General features: G+C 46.9%; 1 protein-coding gene across 1 annotated transcript in view; it reads right to left on the reverse strand.

The window, feature by feature from the left end:
- Nucleotides 1–18748, reverse strand: part of SLC12A8 (solute carrier family 12 member 8) — a gene marked incomplete at its 3' end in the record, with an annotated part of 151665 nt that overhangs the window by 89062 nt on the left and 43855 nt on the right. The gene's annotated exons all lie outside the window — the stretch shown is intronic.

The following is an 18748-nucleotide window of genomic DNA, read 5'->3' on the forward strand; positions in this document are numbered from 1 at the left end:
GGAGGTTGCCAGAGCAAGAGAGCCAGTAATATCTCGCAAAAATATATACTAATATTCCTTTATTGATGAAAATGCTAACTTTGAGTGAGGGGTGGGGGGAATAAATAAAATTCTCTCATTAAAAACAAAATTAAACATGGATAGTTTGTCATTTAAAAATATTCCACCAGACCTCTGGGGTAAGATGACAGACTGAAAACATGTACCTAATTTTGTCTCTTCCCAAGCCCCACTAATATACATTAAAGAGGTATTCTTAAAGGCTATACATCCATAAAAATGGGAAAAACAGCAACAAAATTTAGAAGCTAAAAAGTAGATGGTCCAGTGGTACTGATGTCAGACCTGAGGAAATGGAATCTCAAGTCAAAAGAGGGGAAAGCTGAGAACCAACCCCACATAATTCTCAAAGGTCTCAGGACTGGCAGCCCCAGATATCTGGATATGAGTGTGAGGGATAGTTGGTTGAAGCAAGGCAGACCAAGATAGAAACTCTGAGAAGTTACTCAGGCTACCAGGCACCTGGTGCTCCCCAGCCAGCAAAGTCTGGAGGGTTAATCTCTGGAAAGAATAAACCAAGGGCTTTGACTGAGGCTGCCTGGCCCAGCTGAGGGAAATCAAGTCAATGTTTATTGAATACTAAAAGCAGAGACACCTCCTCCCCCCATCCTTTTCTCTAACTCAGCTGCTACAACAAGGGTGGCCAGACTCATCCTTCAAGCAGATTGGAAGACTCCTTTTTGGAGAAAGTGACACAATTCAAGAAGCACATAAAGATATGAACCTAGGAGAAGATCCCAACAAGTAGTCACCCCAATTATGTCACCCACCTCAATACTGACAAGACCCAAGTGTGTGCTCAGTGGTCCAATCACCTTTTTATTCCTTACTCTTAATCATGAGCTAAGAGCCAAGAATTACCAGATAGCTGATAAATTCCTCTAACATGGATGATAATGACCCAAACAAAGAGGAAAAGGCAGCTTCGGGGAAGCAGGAACTATGCAGAAATAAGAAAACTTTAAAAAATATATCAATAAATTCTCTGAGAGCTAAGAGAAGATATTGCATTCATGGAACAAAAAAAGAAAATGCTATTAAGACAATAAAATGTAACATTCAGAAAACTAAAAAAAAAAGGTCTTGATTAAAAGCATGATAGCAAGATAAGAAAGTTGATTGAAGGAATGGTAGCTTGAGCTGAGGGAATCTCTCAAAAAGTGAAAATAAAAATAGGTTAAAAATAATTAGAAAATTAATTATCTAAATAAGAGAAGCACCAGAATGAGAAAATAGAAAGTAAAGGTAAAAAACATCAATTGAAATAATTCAAGATTTGCTAGAACTGAAAGATATGTTATCAGACCAAAACAAACAGACCAGACCAGAATATAAACAATCCTCACAATAGCATATCATTTCAGAAAATTGGGGACAGAAGTAACTTCCTACTAGTTTACAGTTACATATAAACATTATGAATCAGAATGGCTTTAACTACTCAATAGTAATTCTAGAAGCAAGAAGACAAGCAAGCAAAAGTCGAAGAGAAAATAGTTTCCAACCTAGAATTTGTTACCCAGCCAAACTATCAATCGAGTATGAGCATTAAAAATAAAGAATTTTCAGACATAAAAAGTCTCAAACAATTTATCTCCCATGTGCTCTTTCTCCAGAAGTTACTAGAAGATGATTTCCATCTAAAAAAAAAGAAAAGAAAAGAAAAAAAGAGCAGATCAGGATGACATCATATTCAGAAAAAGGAGATCCAACAGAGAAGAGAGATAAAGGAGGGTGAATGGAGATCCTGGGATTACAGCTGTGCACAGAAGTAGAGGATGACCATGCAAAGTAAAGCAGTGTGACTAAATGCATGATGAAGGCTATTATCAAAATCCCTGCAGCCACTGCATCTAGTTTTTAACCTGAGATCAGAAGAGTTGGGTGAACCTATCTCAGAGTGTTATCTGTACTTGGCTCATCTTGACCATGAACTTGAATATGAAGTTGCTGCTCTCCCCTCAGCCTGATGCCACCCCATGCAAGAATTCTGTTTTGACCTACTTCTGAGGACTAGAGATAGGCCATGATTAACTTAGAGGTAGAAATACAGAGCAGCTCACTCCTCCAGCGCATTCCTCCAGACATCTGGTACCTGATGCATATTACAACCCTGAGAAAGGCAGAGACCTTCCAGATGATTACTCCTGACGAGGAAGGAGAGAGATGCACTTGGGGAGGAGCAACAGGGAGCCGCTATGGGACTAGCATCTTCTATGTCTTGACTTGGGTACCTAGATGACATTTTGCTATTCTTGAACCAGTAGATATGTTCTATACACTCTTCTACATGCAAGATATGTTTTACAATAGAATAACAATATAAGAAACTAATTTTAATATAAATATTGAAAGCACTATTTTTTCCTTCCTTTTTTAAGGGTAAACACTCCACCCATGTTCTTTCTCTGCAAAGTGTTATATTTCATTTTGCAAAGAAAAACATAATCGTTTCTCTTTATGACACAACATCTCCATTTTGTAAAGATTTGGGTATACTTTCTATAAAGACTTTGAGAATCTTCTTTGTATGTCACAATTTCAGGCATAAATTATGTCATGTCTTAAAAACAGATATGGAAACCAAATTAGGTTAAGTCAAGTATCAGAAGTTCTCCATTTCAGGCTTAGGCCTAAGTCTAAGATCATAAGATTCTCCAAAGGCATATAACGTAGTGGTTAAGAGATTGGGCTCTGGAGCGACACTATCTGGGTTTGATCCTCAAGTCTACTAACAATGTAACCTTAGGCAAGGTACTTACCTCTCACTACCTCAGTTTCCTCATTTGTAAAATGGGCATAATCATAGTACCTACCTCTTATTTTATTTTTTTTCAAATTTTTTTTTAATATATTTTATTGATTTTTTACAGAGAGGAAGAGAGAAGGATAGAGAGTTAGAAACATCGATGAGAGAGAGACATCGATCAGCTGCCTCCTGCACGCCCCCTACTGGGGATGTGCCCGCAACCCAGGTACATGCCCTTGACCGGAATCGAACCCGGGACCCTTCAGTCCGCAGGCCGACGCTCTATCCACTGAGCCAAACCGGTTAGGGCCCTACCTCTTATTTTAAAGAGTAAATAAATTAATACATGTAGAAAGCACATAAAACAATGCCTGACATATACTACTAGTAAGTGCTCAAAAAAGGTTAGTTTTTATTATTACTATAAATAAGCAACTGTGTCTTACTATGCATGGCAACTATCTTTTTATAAAAGAATTTATTCCCATCAAAAGTTCCATGAGGGCCAGGCCTTGCTGTGGTCAGCCCTTCTCCTGCTAGTGTTCCACAACTGTCATCCTCCTTCACTCAGCCACCACATGCAGGTGTGAGTTCGGATGAAGCAGGTAGTGTTTGTAACAACTTGTCTAAGACTTTTCACACCCAGGATTGGAACATGGTTCCCTAAGTGTGGCTAACTTAGCTCGCAGGTGGGCTGCCAAACAGTAGAGCTACCTCCTTCACCAACCAGCTCCACAAGAGGCCCCCTCGAAGTAGAGTCAACACACTGGTGTGGGAAATGACTCACTGTAAACGTATCATTCAGGACTCCGCACCACATTGGGGTACAGGGCGAACAGCACTGGACTGGGAGTTGGGGGACTAGGTTCCAATTGTGGCTCTGTGTGACCCAGCAAAGGCCACTCAACCTCTCTGTGCCTAAGTTTCCTCACCTACAGGATCAGGCACATCAGCCAGATTCAACTCTCCTAAGCTGTGGGATTCTACTGCATGTCGGTTTGCCCTTAAGTACCATATAATGAGTGCAGGGGGGAAGGGAGGTCAGTCAGGGGGCAATGAATCCTCTGAAAACACAACCTATGATCCCACACTGACTTCAGTGCTAGCGCTGACCTGCTCGGGCTCTCATCCCATGTCTAGGCAGGGCCTGTAACAATGTTATCACTTTTTAAAACATATGCCTAAACTAGTTCCTACTGCAGACCATTGGCAGGTGCCCAGTCAATAGATTATTCTACCAGACAGTTTAATGCATTGGCCATTGGTCAAAAATGAGGTCACTGCAATCATATGAGCTATAACTGGAAAGGCCGCATGAGAAACAATCGTCTGTTTTAGCAAATAGGAATCCACATTCCCATACCCCTCGATTTGCCTTGCTTGGCGTATGGTTCAGAAGCAAAGGGAGGTTTTGTTCAAGGTCAAGTTGGTTTTGCTCTTTGACTCATCTTCTGTGTGTGTGTTTGTCCATGCTTGTTTTCACATCAGCAAATCCCTGACCAGATTCCAGCTGACCTGTAGGAATTTGTGGCCAACATCACCAGATCCCTGGTCTTTCTTGCAAACCTGCCGTCAGAAAGAACGGGTCAGGAGACTTCTGTCCCAGCTATCTGGACACACATGCTCAGTGGATAAGTGGAGCTGTGTAATATAAAGCACATGTGCTTTTCTAAATAAAATAAAATAAAATTTAAAAAAAGGAAAAAAAAAAGGTTCAAAGGGATACAGAGCTGTTATTTCAAGAGGCTGTGGCATCATTCCCAGACTAAACGGTCCTTGCTGACCTGCTGCAGGGAAGACCTGACACTGATTTTACCAGTGGTCCGTCCATACTCTTCCGTCCACTATCTAATGCCTCCCTAAGCATCTCCACGCCTTGCAAACAGAAAATCCAGGAGGAAACCTTTTAAAGCCACATTTTCTTCTCGGGTGCAACCCTTCCTTCCTTCCTTCTTCCCAAGACAGTCTGAACTTGCAACCTGCCCCCGCCCTGGGCCAGGCCCTCCACACAAGCATTGTGGCTTCCCTGCCAGCTGCAGCCTGTGCAGACAGAATACCTGAGCCCCATGCCAAAACAGGAAGGTTGGCGCCTCTCTGAAGGGCAGCCTGGGTGGTATCCATCCCCCAGGCGGCGGAGATAAGAAATGAAGGGGCTGGGGCTTTCCACCCCTCTGGTTACGTTTCCCTCGTACTTTCTTCAACCTGTTGGATTCATTCTTCATTCATTCGCTCAGCAAACATCTTAAGCACTTGCAGCTCTAAAACCCTGGGTTGGAGTTGGAGACACACAGGGGACTGAGATATGTCTCTGTCTCTAGGACACTTGTGTTGTGGTGACAGGCCACTGGGAGGGCAACCCTGGCACCCTGGACTCCCCCGAGCCCCCATGGAACCACCTCTCTGCCATGCCAGTCCCTGGTCCCACCAGCCAGGTCCCTGAGATCATGTCATGACAAAGCCCGTAGCGGGTATGAGTGGGGAACGGACAGTCAATCATCCAGCCCCAGGCCCATCTCTCGAGCCCCATCTCCCTTAGCACATGCAAGGGCTTCCAGACTCAGGCCCACTTTCTGGTCCCAAGAACGTATCACTGGCCATGAACTCCGATCTAGTGAATGAATAAACTTTTCAAATTCTCACTAAATCATCAATGCTGCTCACTTCTGGACCCTCCAAAAGTCTGCTCAGTAACAGCCTACAAGGAAACTTTCATCAGACAATACCTAACTTAGACCCATATGGGCAAAATCTGCTTTACAAAGCGGGGTTGGGGCAGTGATGAGGACCCCAGTCTGAGTCAGAACTCCCCTCCCCCCACAATAGTTCATTCCAAGGGCTCCGCCATGGGTAGAGGTGGAGGGGAAAAAGGAAAGAGATCAGAGGAGGAAACCGGAAAATAGGGAGGGAATGGGAGTCAGAAAGGGATGGGAAGAGAGGAAAAGAAGATAGGCAAAGTCTAAAAGAGCTTGAAATGCTCCTCGCTGCTTCCCTTCCCTCTCACTACAGCTGCAAATTACCACAGAGGGTCTGCTGCCCCAAACAGGGTCCTGTAGTCCTACATTTCTGAAGTAACACCACTTTCCAAGCAACCACCTCAGAAAGGGGCAGGAATTCTCACCCATACCGAGGCCAAGCTGTCACGGCCAGCAATGTGGAAGGCTGACGGCTGAGCAGCCTGGCTCCCCTCCGCAGGGACCCCCTGTGCACAGGCCACCTCTCTGCTCTCCCCAGAGGGGAGTGGTACCCGAGGACCCAGCAGCAAGCATCAGGCTGCACAGGGAGTGACCCCTATCCTGACGAAGCCCTTCCTGACTTGGGACTAGAATTGGTCCCAGTCCACTGAGCTTGTCTGCGGCCACTACTGTGGGTGGCATTAGAAAGCCACGTTTTAGACACTCAGCCCCTGGTTCTGGCTCCTGACCTTCCTAGCGCCGACCAGGCATGAGAGGGCCCAGCAGAGACCCGCAAGTTCTCTCCTTGATCTGAAGGAGCAGAGCAAGGCTGCTCGGTGGAGGAGGATGCCACCGCCGTCCCCCAAGGGCCTGCCGGGGCCAGATATGCCTCTACGGTGCAGGCAGGGTGAGAGCCCCAAGGACAGGCTGGGAGGTGCGGCCGGGGCTCCCAGTAAAGTGCTCATCAGCTGCTCCGAGAAGACACTGCTCCCCTCTGCTGGACCAGGAGGGGCTGGGTACCGAGGCCTGGGCGCTCAGAAATCACTCCACCTCTGGCCACCATTCCTGCATCTGCGAGATGGAGAAAATGGCCTGGCCCCTCCTTGACAGGGCCGTTTGTCAGGGTCACTTGAGAGGGGGGTGGGGAAGCCCTGCTATCTGGTACCACCTGCCCCACGCTCATACGTAAAAGGCAGATGCTGGGACGCCACAAAGCAGCCCACACAGGAGCCGTGTTCCTCCTCGCACGTCCCGGGCAGAGAGGAGAGGCTGAGCAAACGGCCCAGGGACAAGGCTGGGTTCTGAGCGGCCAGAAAACACACAGCCAGAATCAGGACTCCACACAGAGGCCGTCCCTGGCACTGCAGGCCTCCGGGCAGACCTGGCCCACCTTGGCCTGGAAGTCCCTCCCTCCACCACGGGGAGAAGGAGTGCGCAAGGAAGGTTCTGGAAGAGGCCTGGCTGGGAAGGCGGTGCTACTTCCTGGCAGTGGCAGCTGGGTGCCGTCTATCCCCAGGAGGAGAGCGGGGCCCCAGGGAAGGAGGATCCAGGCAGACAGATGTTCCAGAGTTGGGGTGTCTGCAGTCGAGCCATCTTCATCTGCTGGTGCAGAGAGGCTGCGGTGGGACCCCCAGCTCTCTCCCAGTGTCCCCTCCTGCACAGACATTCCCCGCAGCCCCGGAATTCCAGGCGCCGTGTGCACCAGGAAGACCCCAGCCCTGCCCTCAGCATCCACAGGCAGCCACCTGCGGCTCCAGACAAAGCATTTGTCCGGCTGGAAGAGGGCACAGATCGCCGAGGAGGGTCCGCGGCGCCTTCTGGGTTAAGAATATTCCCCTTTAGCTCACCCGCTTTGTGTGTTTGGGATTTTGTCAGAGTGGCTGTTTTGTTTTCGTTTTTCTAAAATACAGAACAGTGAAAAATGCCTCTCCCGGTGAATTCAACCCATCTTCGTCCACACGGCTCTGTGGGCCATTAAAGCGGCACACTCTCCGGGAACACTTTCAGCCGCTCCCGCCTCTCCGCCACCCCACCCTGCGCACGGCCTCACCTCCAGCCCTGACCGCGCCTCGCAGCCCTGGGCCAGCACATCCAGCCGCCTACGGGGCATCTCCACTTGGCTCTGCTCACACTCTCCGATTCCTCCGGGGTCCCAGGGCATGACGCCACCAGCCAGCAGCCTCCCGTGGGCCCTGCCTCCCTCCGCCTCCTCCCCGCGTCCCATCCCGCCATCTCCACCTCTCTCTGACCGGCCAGTCCTGCCATCCCCAGAGGCACTGCATCAACACTGCTTTCCTGGATTTCCACAACAGCCTCTCAAATAAGCCTCCTGCCGCCATTCTCTACCCCTGTCTCAAGCCATTGGCTTTCCATAGTGTGGGCAGAGCAAGTTTCCTAAAATACAAAGCTGATGTCACACCTCCCACTGCCCCAAGACAGAGCCCAAGCCCCTCCGCGTGGCAGACAAGGCCTCCCGTGAGCTGGCTCTGCCTGCTCCTCCGTGCAGGGCGCCCGCATTGGCCCAAGCGCAGCATGCACTGCCCTCGCTGCAGGACAGGCTTCCTTCTCCCCTGGCTAAGTCCTGTGTTCCCTCAACATCCGCTCAGAGGCCGCCTCCTCATGAGGCTCCGGCTGCGTTCAGAACCCCCCTGGGGAAGCCCTTAGGTGCCCTGTAGAACCCCTGTCACCGTCCTAGTCACTGCTTAGCAACTGTCTACTTGCCTGGGTCTCCCGTGACACTGCGCCATTAAAATGAATGAAACGGCACGGCATGTCATAACATAGACAAATCTCAAAAACATGTTGGGTGAGAAAAGCAAATTGTAAATTAACTCATGCATCCACCATTCTAGTGTTAATCAAAGGGCCCCGTTTAACCTGTTCTCGGACCATGCAGCATAATGCAATGTACGTAAAAATTTTAAACCCTACACAACAGTAGGATCCCAATGGTGGCCATCTATATCTGTTAGAAAAATAAGAGCACACGGGACGAACATACAGCAGCTGCAGGACAGTAGCCGCCTGGGGGAGAAGAGAAGGTGGATGAAAGTGTAGCTTAAATTGTGTCAGTTATGCCATATTTGTTTTATTTTTAAAAGTGATCTGAGGCAAAACTGGCAAAATATTATCCACTAAAATTGGGGGGTGGGGGTGGGTAGATGAGTACCTGTTATAGTATTTCCTGTATATTTGAAATATTTCATCAGTACCTTTTTTAAACTTTTAATGAGGAACCAGAGAATCCCTTGCCCTCAGCAACGTCCCTGGGGCTGGAGCATCTCCGCGGGCCCAGCTGCCGCGCGGAGGTAGGCAGGGATGCAAGCTGGAGATGTAAATATTTTTATCCTCATTTTCACTGATGAGAAAGCTGAGGCCCAGAACATCTAAACTTGCTCAAGACCACAGAGGAGCCTGGATTTCAGTCCATGTCTTCATGAGAAACCCCCCCTCACCATTTCATCTATGAGCGAGAACAGGGTAAACGAGCGTGGGGAAAAGAATCCCAGAAATAGAAGCCGAGCTGCATTCATAGGCATTTATAGACCAGCGAGTACAGACGGGAAGAAGAAGAGGGTTCAGAAAGGTGTGAAACTGGAAATAAAACCAAATGAGTAATGTAGGGATCGACCATGAAGCTTATTGAATGAAAACCTATTGCATTTGGATCTTGTCTTACACACACTATTATAGGAGGAGTAATCTGGCTTTGGTGTACAGGAGGGGTTGGTTGTCCATAGGAGAATGGTGGAATCAACCAAAGGGAAGACCCTGGAAGGATAAATTTAGTTTGGGACACCATCTAAGTGGCCCACATAAGAAATGACATCTGGCCTGGCCAGCGTGGCTCAGTGGTTGAACGTCAACTATGAACCAGGAGGTCACAGTTCGATCCCCAGTCAGAGCACATGCCTGGGTTGTGGCCTCAATCCCCTGTAGGGCATGCAGGAGGCAGCCGATCAATGATTCTCTCTCATCATTGATGTTTCTATTTCTCTCTCTCTCTCCCTTCCTCTCTGAAATCAGTCCTATATAATAAAAGCCTAATATGCTAAGTGTCCAACTGTTCGACTGTTTGACCAGTCGCTGTGAGGCACACTGACCACTAGGGGGAAGATGCTCCAACTGGTAGGTTAGCTTGCTGCTGGGGTCCAGCCAATCAGGACTGGGTGAGATGGGCCGGACAGGCCCTGGAGCCCTCCCTTGGTCCCTCCCCAGCCCCGATCATGCACCGGTGGGGTCCCTCAGCCTGGCCTGTGCCCTCTTGCAATCCAGGGCCCCTCAGGGGATGTCAGAGAGCCGGTTTTAGCCCAATCCCCATAGGCCAGGCCGAGGGACCCCACCAGTGCATGAATCCGTGCACCAGGCCTCTAGTAAAAATATATTTTAAAAAGAGCAATGACATCTGCTGATCTAAGGGGAAAGCTGCAGGATTGAAAGAATAGGAGGGTTTAACTAGACAGAGGAATAAAAGTTAACTCCAAGCTCTCCAGGCTTGCCAAAATGCTATGGACATTCAGAAGATAATTATTTACTTATTCGTGTGTGTTTTTTCAGGGGGGGGGCAGGGTGTTGGGAACAGTGAGGAGGAGAAGGTAAATAAAAGGAAGGAGGAAGAAACTGATTTCAGCTTTGCTTGGCTTTAATTCAAGGTGATGCTAAGACATCCAATAGGAGCTGGTGGCGTGGGAATTCAGTCCAAGAAAGCTGGTGAGTCCTAGCTGTTTGGCTTAGTGGATAGAGCATCAGCCTGGGTCCTGGGTCAATTCCAGTCAAGGGCACATACCCCGGTTGTAGGCTTGATACCCAGTAGGGGGCGTGCAGGAGGTAGCCAATCAATGATCCTCATCATTGATGTTTCTATCTCTCTCTCCCTCTCCCTTCCTCTCTGAAATCAATAAAAATATATTTAAAAAGGAGAAGAAGAAGGAGAAGGAGGAGGAGGAGGAGGAGGAGGAGGAGGAGGAGGAGGAGGAGGAGGAGGAGGAGGAGGAAGAGGAGGAGAAGGAGAAAGCTGGTAAGGCCCTAGCTGGTTTGGCTCAATGGATAGAGTGTTGGACTGCAGACTAGAAGATCCCAGGCTCGATTCTTGTCAAGGGCACATGCTTGGGTTGTGGGCTTGATCCTCAGTAGGGGGTGTGCAGGAGGCAGCTGATCAATGATACTCTCTCATCATCGATGTTTCTCTCTCTCCCTTTCCCTTCCTCTCTGAAATCAATAAATATGTATTAAAAAAAAAAAAAAAAGGCTGGTGAGGCTGAGGGGAGCACCCAGCAGCAGCGTGTGGGAGCAGCAGTGTGCAGGAGCAGCAATGTGGGGGAACAGCAATGTGGGGAGCAGCAGTGTGGGGGAGCAGCAGTGTGGGGGAGCAGCAGTGTGCGGGAGCAGCAGTGTGGGGGAACAGCAATGTAGGGAGCAGCAGTGTGGGGGAGCAGCAGTGTGGGGGAGCAGCAATGTGGGGGAACAGCAATGTGGGGAGCAGCAATGTGGGGGAGCAGCAGTGTGGGGGAGCAGCAGTGTGGGGGAGCAGCAGTGTGGGGAAGCAGCAGTGTGGGGGAGCAGCAGTGTTGGGGAGCAGCAGCGTGGGGAAGCAGCAATGTGGGGGAGCAGCAATGTGGGGGAGCAGCAATGTGGGGGAGCAGCAGTGTGGGGGAGCAGCAGTGTGGGGAAGCAGCAATGTGTGGGAGCAACAGTGTGCGGGAAGGCATCTCTGAGGAAGGAGCCAGAGAAGAGCATCGGCAGCAGATGGCTGAGCCTGCAGTCCCCCTGCACACATGAGGGGACAGGAGGACTAAGAAGAGAGCCAAGACAGTGTTTTGTCCTAGAAGAAATAGGAAGAGACTGTTTCAAATCCGCATAGGGGATTGCTAAGGAATGAATATTTGTGTCTCCCTAAAATTCATACATTGAAACCTAATCCAATGTGATGGTATTAGGAGGTAGGGCCTTTGGGAGGTGGATTAGGTCATGAGGGTGGAGCCTTCTTGAATGGGGTGAGTGCCTTCAACATGAGGCCCCAAAGAGATGCCTCCCCCTTCTGCCCTGGGAGGACACAATGAGAAGACAGCTGTCTCTGAAGGAAGAAGGGGACCTCACTAGACACCAACCCCCGCCAGTGCCTTGGTCTTGTTCTTTCAGCCTTCAGAACGGTGAGAAATAAATCTGTCATTTATCAGCCACGCAGCCTGTGGTACTTTGTTAGAGCAGCCTGAATGGACTGCAAAAATGGCCAACCGTGCCAAAGGGGTCAGGAATATAAATGAGCAAAGGTTCTATATTTGGAGAGCAAGGGGTCAGTGGGACCTTGGGGAAAGCAACCTCAGCAGGGAGCAGCCAGGCATGCGTGACCCACTCCTTAGAGAGCTCCTGAGAAGCCTTGGCCTTCTTACAGCCCATCACAAGACCCCTTAAAATATATATATTTTTAAAAGAAAATAAAGTAAACAAGCTGGTTCTCACCGAGCAGAACCAGCTGCCACTGGCTGAACTCAGCTGTGTCTGGCCCTGCCTCTCACGCTCCGGGCTGCGGCCGAGCAGCCAGGCACAGTGGAGGGTGCACTGTGGGTTCTGGAGTGGAGGGTGCTACAGAGCCATGCTAGGCAACAGCCTTCCTACATAACCAGAAAGTTAAGCTTGGAGATACAAAATTCCATTCTAAAACGCAGCACATAGAATTAAAATGTGCCACATGTCACCTTATTTTCTAAAATATATTTTCTCTATATTTGCCTGACTTCTATGGCAATAAAATCACTTTGGCATGACACTCGGCTTACATAAATGAAAATATAATCTCCCAAAAATGACATTTTAGAAGCTTGAAGCCGAACAAATGCTGGAGAGCGCCTTGTTTAAATTAGGCTGTCATGCTATTTAGCTTTCCACAGTGATGGAGCGCCGGGTCTCCACAGAGCCTCGCACAGTGATGCTTGTTTTGGAAGAGACCGGACAGGAGGGGGGGAAGGAAGAGGGGCCCGAGCTGCCTGCCTGCAGGCTAACGAGGAGGGAGGAGATGGAGGCGATGAGTAAGACCCACTGTGATGGGGAGTTTGGAGATGAAATGAGGGATATGACGTAGTGACGTGAGCAAGGGGAGAAGGTAGCAGGTGAAAAGCATAAGACTACACGAAAGTCTGCACCCTGACTGTGCAACCCTCAGCCCCTCGCCCCTCCTCCACCTGCTCCCAGAACTGAGGCAGCCGGGCGAGCCCCTGGCGGGAGATTGGAGAATCCTCTGGAGAACACATACTGCACCAGAGGATGGACCTGCAGAAACAGACGCTGGGAAACTTCCCACAAAACAGCCCAGTTTGCCACAGGATCACCCCCAGTGACACCCTCCGGCCACCGCGGCCGCCCCCTCTGCACAGAGCTTCCAACAGCCTTTCGGTGCCTCCTCACTGACAATGAATGAATGACCAAGGACTGTCAGACATATGAAGAAGGTTTGCAGGAATTAACACAGAAAACAAAACCAGATAACAGAAACAAAGAAATCTGGAAAAAAAAAAAGACAATATAAAGAGCAGAAGGAGATGTTAAAAGAAAACAAACCCCCTCTAATTTTTAGCCTGAAAGAGTCAAAAGAAGATATTATATCCATGAAGCTAAATCAGGATGTGATTTTAAAATTAATACTCAGAGAGCAACAAAGAGCTCTTGGAAATTATTGATAGCCAAAACAAAAACATTCACTAAAAAGGTTAGACGTTGAGGAACTCACCCATAAAATAGGGAGGGGGAAAAAGAGATAAACTATAGGAATGAGAAGATTAGAACAAATAATAACAGGAAGTTCGGGTCAAGAGCTCCAACGTCCAATTAGTCAGAATTCAAGAAAATAATACAAAATTTAAAACCCTAGAAAACAAAGGAGAAGCAATTGTCAAAGGAATAATTGAAAATTCAAGATTAAAAGTGCCCAGGCCAATGAATAAAAATTTCCATTATGAAATTTTAGAACCTCAAGGGTAAAGGGATGATCGTACGCACTTTGAGGAGAAGAAAGAGTTCCCCATCAAAAGCAGAAATCAGAATAAGGCCAAACCACTGGGTGCCAGTGAACGCTGAAAGGCAGAACAACAATGACTTCAAAATTCTAAGGGAAAACTATTTTCAGCCTAGACTTTTATCTCCGACCATTCACATACGAAAATGGAAAAGTGACATTTTCCATGACAGATAGGACAGTTTGGCATCCAGACGATCAGGACCAACAGCTGGGAGCAGAGAAGGCATGTCCCCGCACGGGAGCTGTGATCGGGCTGGAGAGGGTCCACCCAGGAGGATGGTGAACAGGAGTCTCCAAGAGAAGACATAACATAAGGAGCACTGGGGAAAATGCCTGTAAGTAGAAAGCTCAATAGAGATTTTTTTTTTTAATAATGGCTAAAACCTAGGAAATAAAGCAAACAGCCCAGCCAGAGTGGCTCAGTGGTTGAATGTCAACCTAATGAACCAGGAGGTCATGGTTTGATTCCCGGTCAGAGCATATACACAGGTTGCGCGCTTGATCCCTAGTGTGGGTTATGCAGGAGGCAGCCGATCGATGATTCTCTCTCATCATTGATGTTTCTAGCTCTCTTTCCTTCTCCCTTCCTCTCTGAAATCAATAAAAATATATTTTAAAAAAAAGAAAAGAAAGCAAACAAACAAAAAAATAGACTGTAGTGAGTTGAATAGTGGCCCCAAGAGGTATGTCTGTGTCCTAACCATGAGAAGCGGTGGATATGACTTCATTTGGAAAAAAGGTCTTTGCAGATGTACTTAAGTTAAGGATTTTGAGATGAGCTCATCCTAGATTATCCTAGTTGCACCTATTTCCAATGATAAGTTGTCCTTACAAGATACACAAGAGGAGAGACAAGAGGAGGAGAAGGCCATGTGAAGACAGAGGCAGGGATTGGAGAGATGCGGCCACAAGCCAAGGGATGTCTGGAGCCACCAGACGCCGGAAGAGGCTAGGAAGGGTCCTCCCCTCGAGCCTGTGGAGGGAGTGAAGCCCTGCCAACACCTTGATCGCAGAATTCTGGGCTCCAGGACTGAGAGGGAATACACTTCTGTTGCTTTAAGCCACCAAGTTTGTGGTTATTTGTTAAGGCAACCCTAGGAAACTAACATAGGGAGTAAGCTTAATTTCGGGAAAAGCTGAAAGGTATACAAAAAGAAAGCAATCAGAGTACACAATTTAGCTCAAAACTGAACATTTTTATGTATGTGTATTATTTTAATTACATATAAAAATTAACTTTAAAAGAACAAATGACATAGGAAAAATGTTTCAACCTCTATGACAAACATTGTCTAGTGTTAATAAAAACTAAATCAGTATTTGTTTTATGTTGAATCAAATCATTAAAAAGTAAGACAACACAAAAGAAAAATTATAGCCTGGCTGGCGTGGCTCAGTGGTTGAGCATCGTCCTATGAACCAGGAGGTTACAGTTCGATTCTGGGTCAGGGCACATACCCAGGTTTCAGGCTCGATCACCAGTTGGGGCGGGGGAAGGGCGTGGAGAGGGGAGGGCACGGGGGTAAGGAGGTAGCCCATCAATGATTCCCATCATTGATGTTTCTATCTCTCTCTCCCTCTCTCTTCTTCTCTGAAATCAATAAAAATATTTTTAAAATAATAGATTATAGACAAGTGGCAATAAAAATATAAATAAAATTATGCTAATTAATGATTTAAGAAAAGCAAATTAAGAGAAAAGGATCACAATTTTTGCCCATCACATGGCAGAAATGTAAAAGATTAAACATGCTAAATATTACCTAGACCAGTGGTTGGCAAACTCATTAGTCAACAGAGCCAAATATCAACAGTACAACGATTGAAATTTCTTTTGAGAGCCAAATTTTTTAAACTTAAACTTCTAACACCACTTCTTCAAAATAGACTTGCCCAGGCCGTGGTATTTTGTGGAAGAGCCACACTCAAGGGGCCAAAGAGCTGCATGTGGCTAGCGATCCGCAGTTTGCCGACCATGGACCTAGGGTACAGGAAGTCAATAACTCTTATAAATGACCGGTGGGACTTCAGAATGGAGCTGCTCCAAGTCTCTAAGGACAAGAGGGTCCTGAAATTCATCAGGAAGAGAGTGGGGATGCATGTCCGCGCCAAGAGAAAGAGAGAGGTCTGAGCAATGCCCTTCCAGCCACGAGAAAGGCAGCAGCCAAGGAGGACTGAGCCCCAACTCTGTGTGTGTAATAAGCCTGTTCAGAAAAAAATCATATATATATAATTCTTAAAACTCAACAATAAGAAAACAACCCAATTTAAAAATAGGCAAAAAATATGAACAAAGGTCTCACTAAAGATGATATGCAGAAGTCAAAGAAGCATATGAAAAGATGCTCAGCATCAAATGTCATTAGGGAATTGCAAATTAAAACAACGAGATACCACTACGCACCTATTAGAATGGCTAAAATAAAAATAAAACTGACAATAGCAAATACTGAGGAAGATGTGGAGCGACAGGAATTCTCATTTGCTGCTGATGGGAATGCAAAATGGTCCAAAACCACTTTGGAAGACAGTTTGGCAGTTTCTTACAAAGGCAAACATAGCCTTCCCATACGCTCCAGCAACCATGCTACCAGGTAATTATCCAAATGGGTTAAAAAGTTATATGCCCACAAACACATGCACCCGGACGTTTATAGAAGCTTTATTTATAATCGCCAAAAGATGGAAGCAACCAAAATGCCCTTCAGTTGGTGAATGGATTAAAAAAGAAAAAACTGTGGTGCAGCTATATAATGGAATATTATTCAGTGATAAAAAAGAAATGAGCTCTCAAGCCATGAAAAGCCATGGAGAAACCTTGAATGCATGTTGCTTAGTGAGAGAAACCAGCCTGAAAGGCTGTATATTATGATTCCAACTCTGACATTCTGGATAAGGCAAAACTATAGAGACAGTAAAAAGATCAGTGGTTGCCAGGAGTTCAAGGCTGGAGGTGAGGGTGTGAATGGGTGCAGCACAGGGGATTTTTTTAAAAATATATATTTTAGTGATTTGTTACAGAGAGGAAGGGAGAGGGATAGAGAGTTAGAAACATCGATGAGAGAGAAACATCAATCAGCTACCTCCTGCACACCTCCCACTGGGGATGTGCCCGCAACCAAGGTACATGCCCTTGACCGGAATCGAACCTGGGACCTTTCAGTCCACAGGCTGACGCTCTGGGCCAAACCGGTCAGGGCAGCACAGGGGATTTTTAAGGCATTAAAGCTGTTCCGTATGATACTGTGATGCTGGACACGTGTCATATATTTGTCAAAACCCATAGAACTATACCACATAAAGGGTCAATCGACTCTAAATTATGAACTTTAATTAATAATAATGTGTCACTGTTGGCTCATCAGTTGTAACAAATGTACCATACCAATGCAAGATGTTAATAACTCAGAACACTGTGGTGGGAATGAGAGAAGAAGGATGTGGGAACCTCAGTATTATCTGCTTAATTTTCTGTAAACCTAACACTGCTCTAAAAACTAAAGGCTATTTATTAATTTCTCTTTAAGAAAAACTGTGGCACAGCTATATAAAGGAATATGGCTGTGGCTTGTCTCTACAGGGTGGTGCAGGGCCAGGAGTACCAATCAACTGAAGGAAAAGTAGAAGTCAAATAAATTAGCCACCCATAATCTCAGCAGAAAGACATTCACTGTTAACACATAGGTATAGTTCCTTCCAGTCTTTCTTCCAGTCTTTTTTCAAATGTCTATATGTATGTCATTTTTTTAAAGCAGTTGAAGTCATTCTGCTAAATCCATTCAGAAGGTTTATGATCTAGTTTTAGTTTGGATTTTTATCCACAAAAAAAAAAGTATCCCCGTATAAAACATCAGTGATACCAAAAACAGATTATAGAGGGGCCAGTTGCTATGGGAATGATTGAAAATAAATTTCACTTCACACTGCACCCTGCTAATGTACTGACCAGAAGGAAGAAGAAATATTTGGAGTTACTTAGACGAGCAGCCAAGAAAAGTTCTCATCGGGAAGAAGGAAAATACATCAGTCTAGTGAGGTTTCAAAGAGGCCAGAGCATCTCCCTGCAATTTAACTAATTACCTCCTTCCAGCAAACATACAGATGGAGGGGGAAGCACCCAGGAATCAGATAAGATTCTCGCTCTTTCACCGACAGTTGGATGGCCAAGCGGCAGCAGGTCTCCCTCAGGCTGTGGCTTGTCTCCACACAGGAATGCAAGGCCAGGAAAAACAGTGGCCCCTTCCCTCCCAGGGCGATGCTCCAGATACTTAGCAAGCTGCCAGGCCCCGGCTCCCTTTGGACACTGCACTGGCCCTCAGCCTTGGAGTGGGTCTTGGGGCCGCTCTGTATGTGCAGGGTCATGGGGACTCTGGGGGCCCTTGGGGAGGGACCACCATGCCAGGTAGGGGCACTCAGGGAGCTCAGGGCAGTGACTCTTTTCTGAAAGAAGAATTTTAATGTATGAAGGAGTGATACGGCCAGATCAGTGTGTCACACCAACTAAGTTCTGACCAACTAAGTTCTGACCAGTATTTTTACGAAAGACAAGCCTGTATAGAATACATGTCAGGAGGAGCCTGAAGGGGAAAAGCAGAGCTGCTATCATAAAAAGACAGCCGGCAGTATGAAGACAGGCCCGGGTTCCTACTCAGGGTACGGTTCTGCTGTAGAATCCCGTAGACCTAGTTCATTCCCAGCTCTGCCATGCCTTACCATGAATTTCATCATCTCTGAGCTCTGGTTTCCTCGTCTGTAAAACGGGTATAACTGTTCCCTCATGAGGCTGTGGGAAGGATGACATTTGGGGTGCTAACAAAATGCCTGGCACACAACTGCTCAGTCAATCGCAGCTGCCATCACCACCACCACGGAAGGCGATGGTGCTGTGGACCAGCTGTTCTTTTCCTTTTCCTTTTCCTTTTCCTTTTCCTTTTTTTTTTTTTTTAACACAGCTGGTGGCCCTATCTCCCTTTCCTTGTTCATATTCCAATGCAGGTACCTGGTCATGACTGCCATATTCAGACAGAGTCCCCGGAGTGTGAACCATCAGGCAGTTAACCCTCTTCTGCTGCATCCTGGGAAGAGCTTTGCACTCTGGACAGAAAGACTTTTGCTGCCAAACCAACGCAAATCACAGCGTTACAGAGTTATGGACAGTCTAGGTCGGACCCTCTCCCTCAAAGCATGAGGACCGAGGATGGAGCTGCCAACCTGAGGAAACCCAGGTTACAGCAGTGATCCACTGACGATCAGTAC

Source organism: Plecotus auritus, assembly GCF_963455305.1.
Source record: "Plecotus auritus genome assembly, chromosome: 2".
Lineage (NCBI taxonomy): Eukaryota > Metazoa > Chordata > Mammalia > Chiroptera > Vespertilionidae > Plecotus > Plecotus auritus.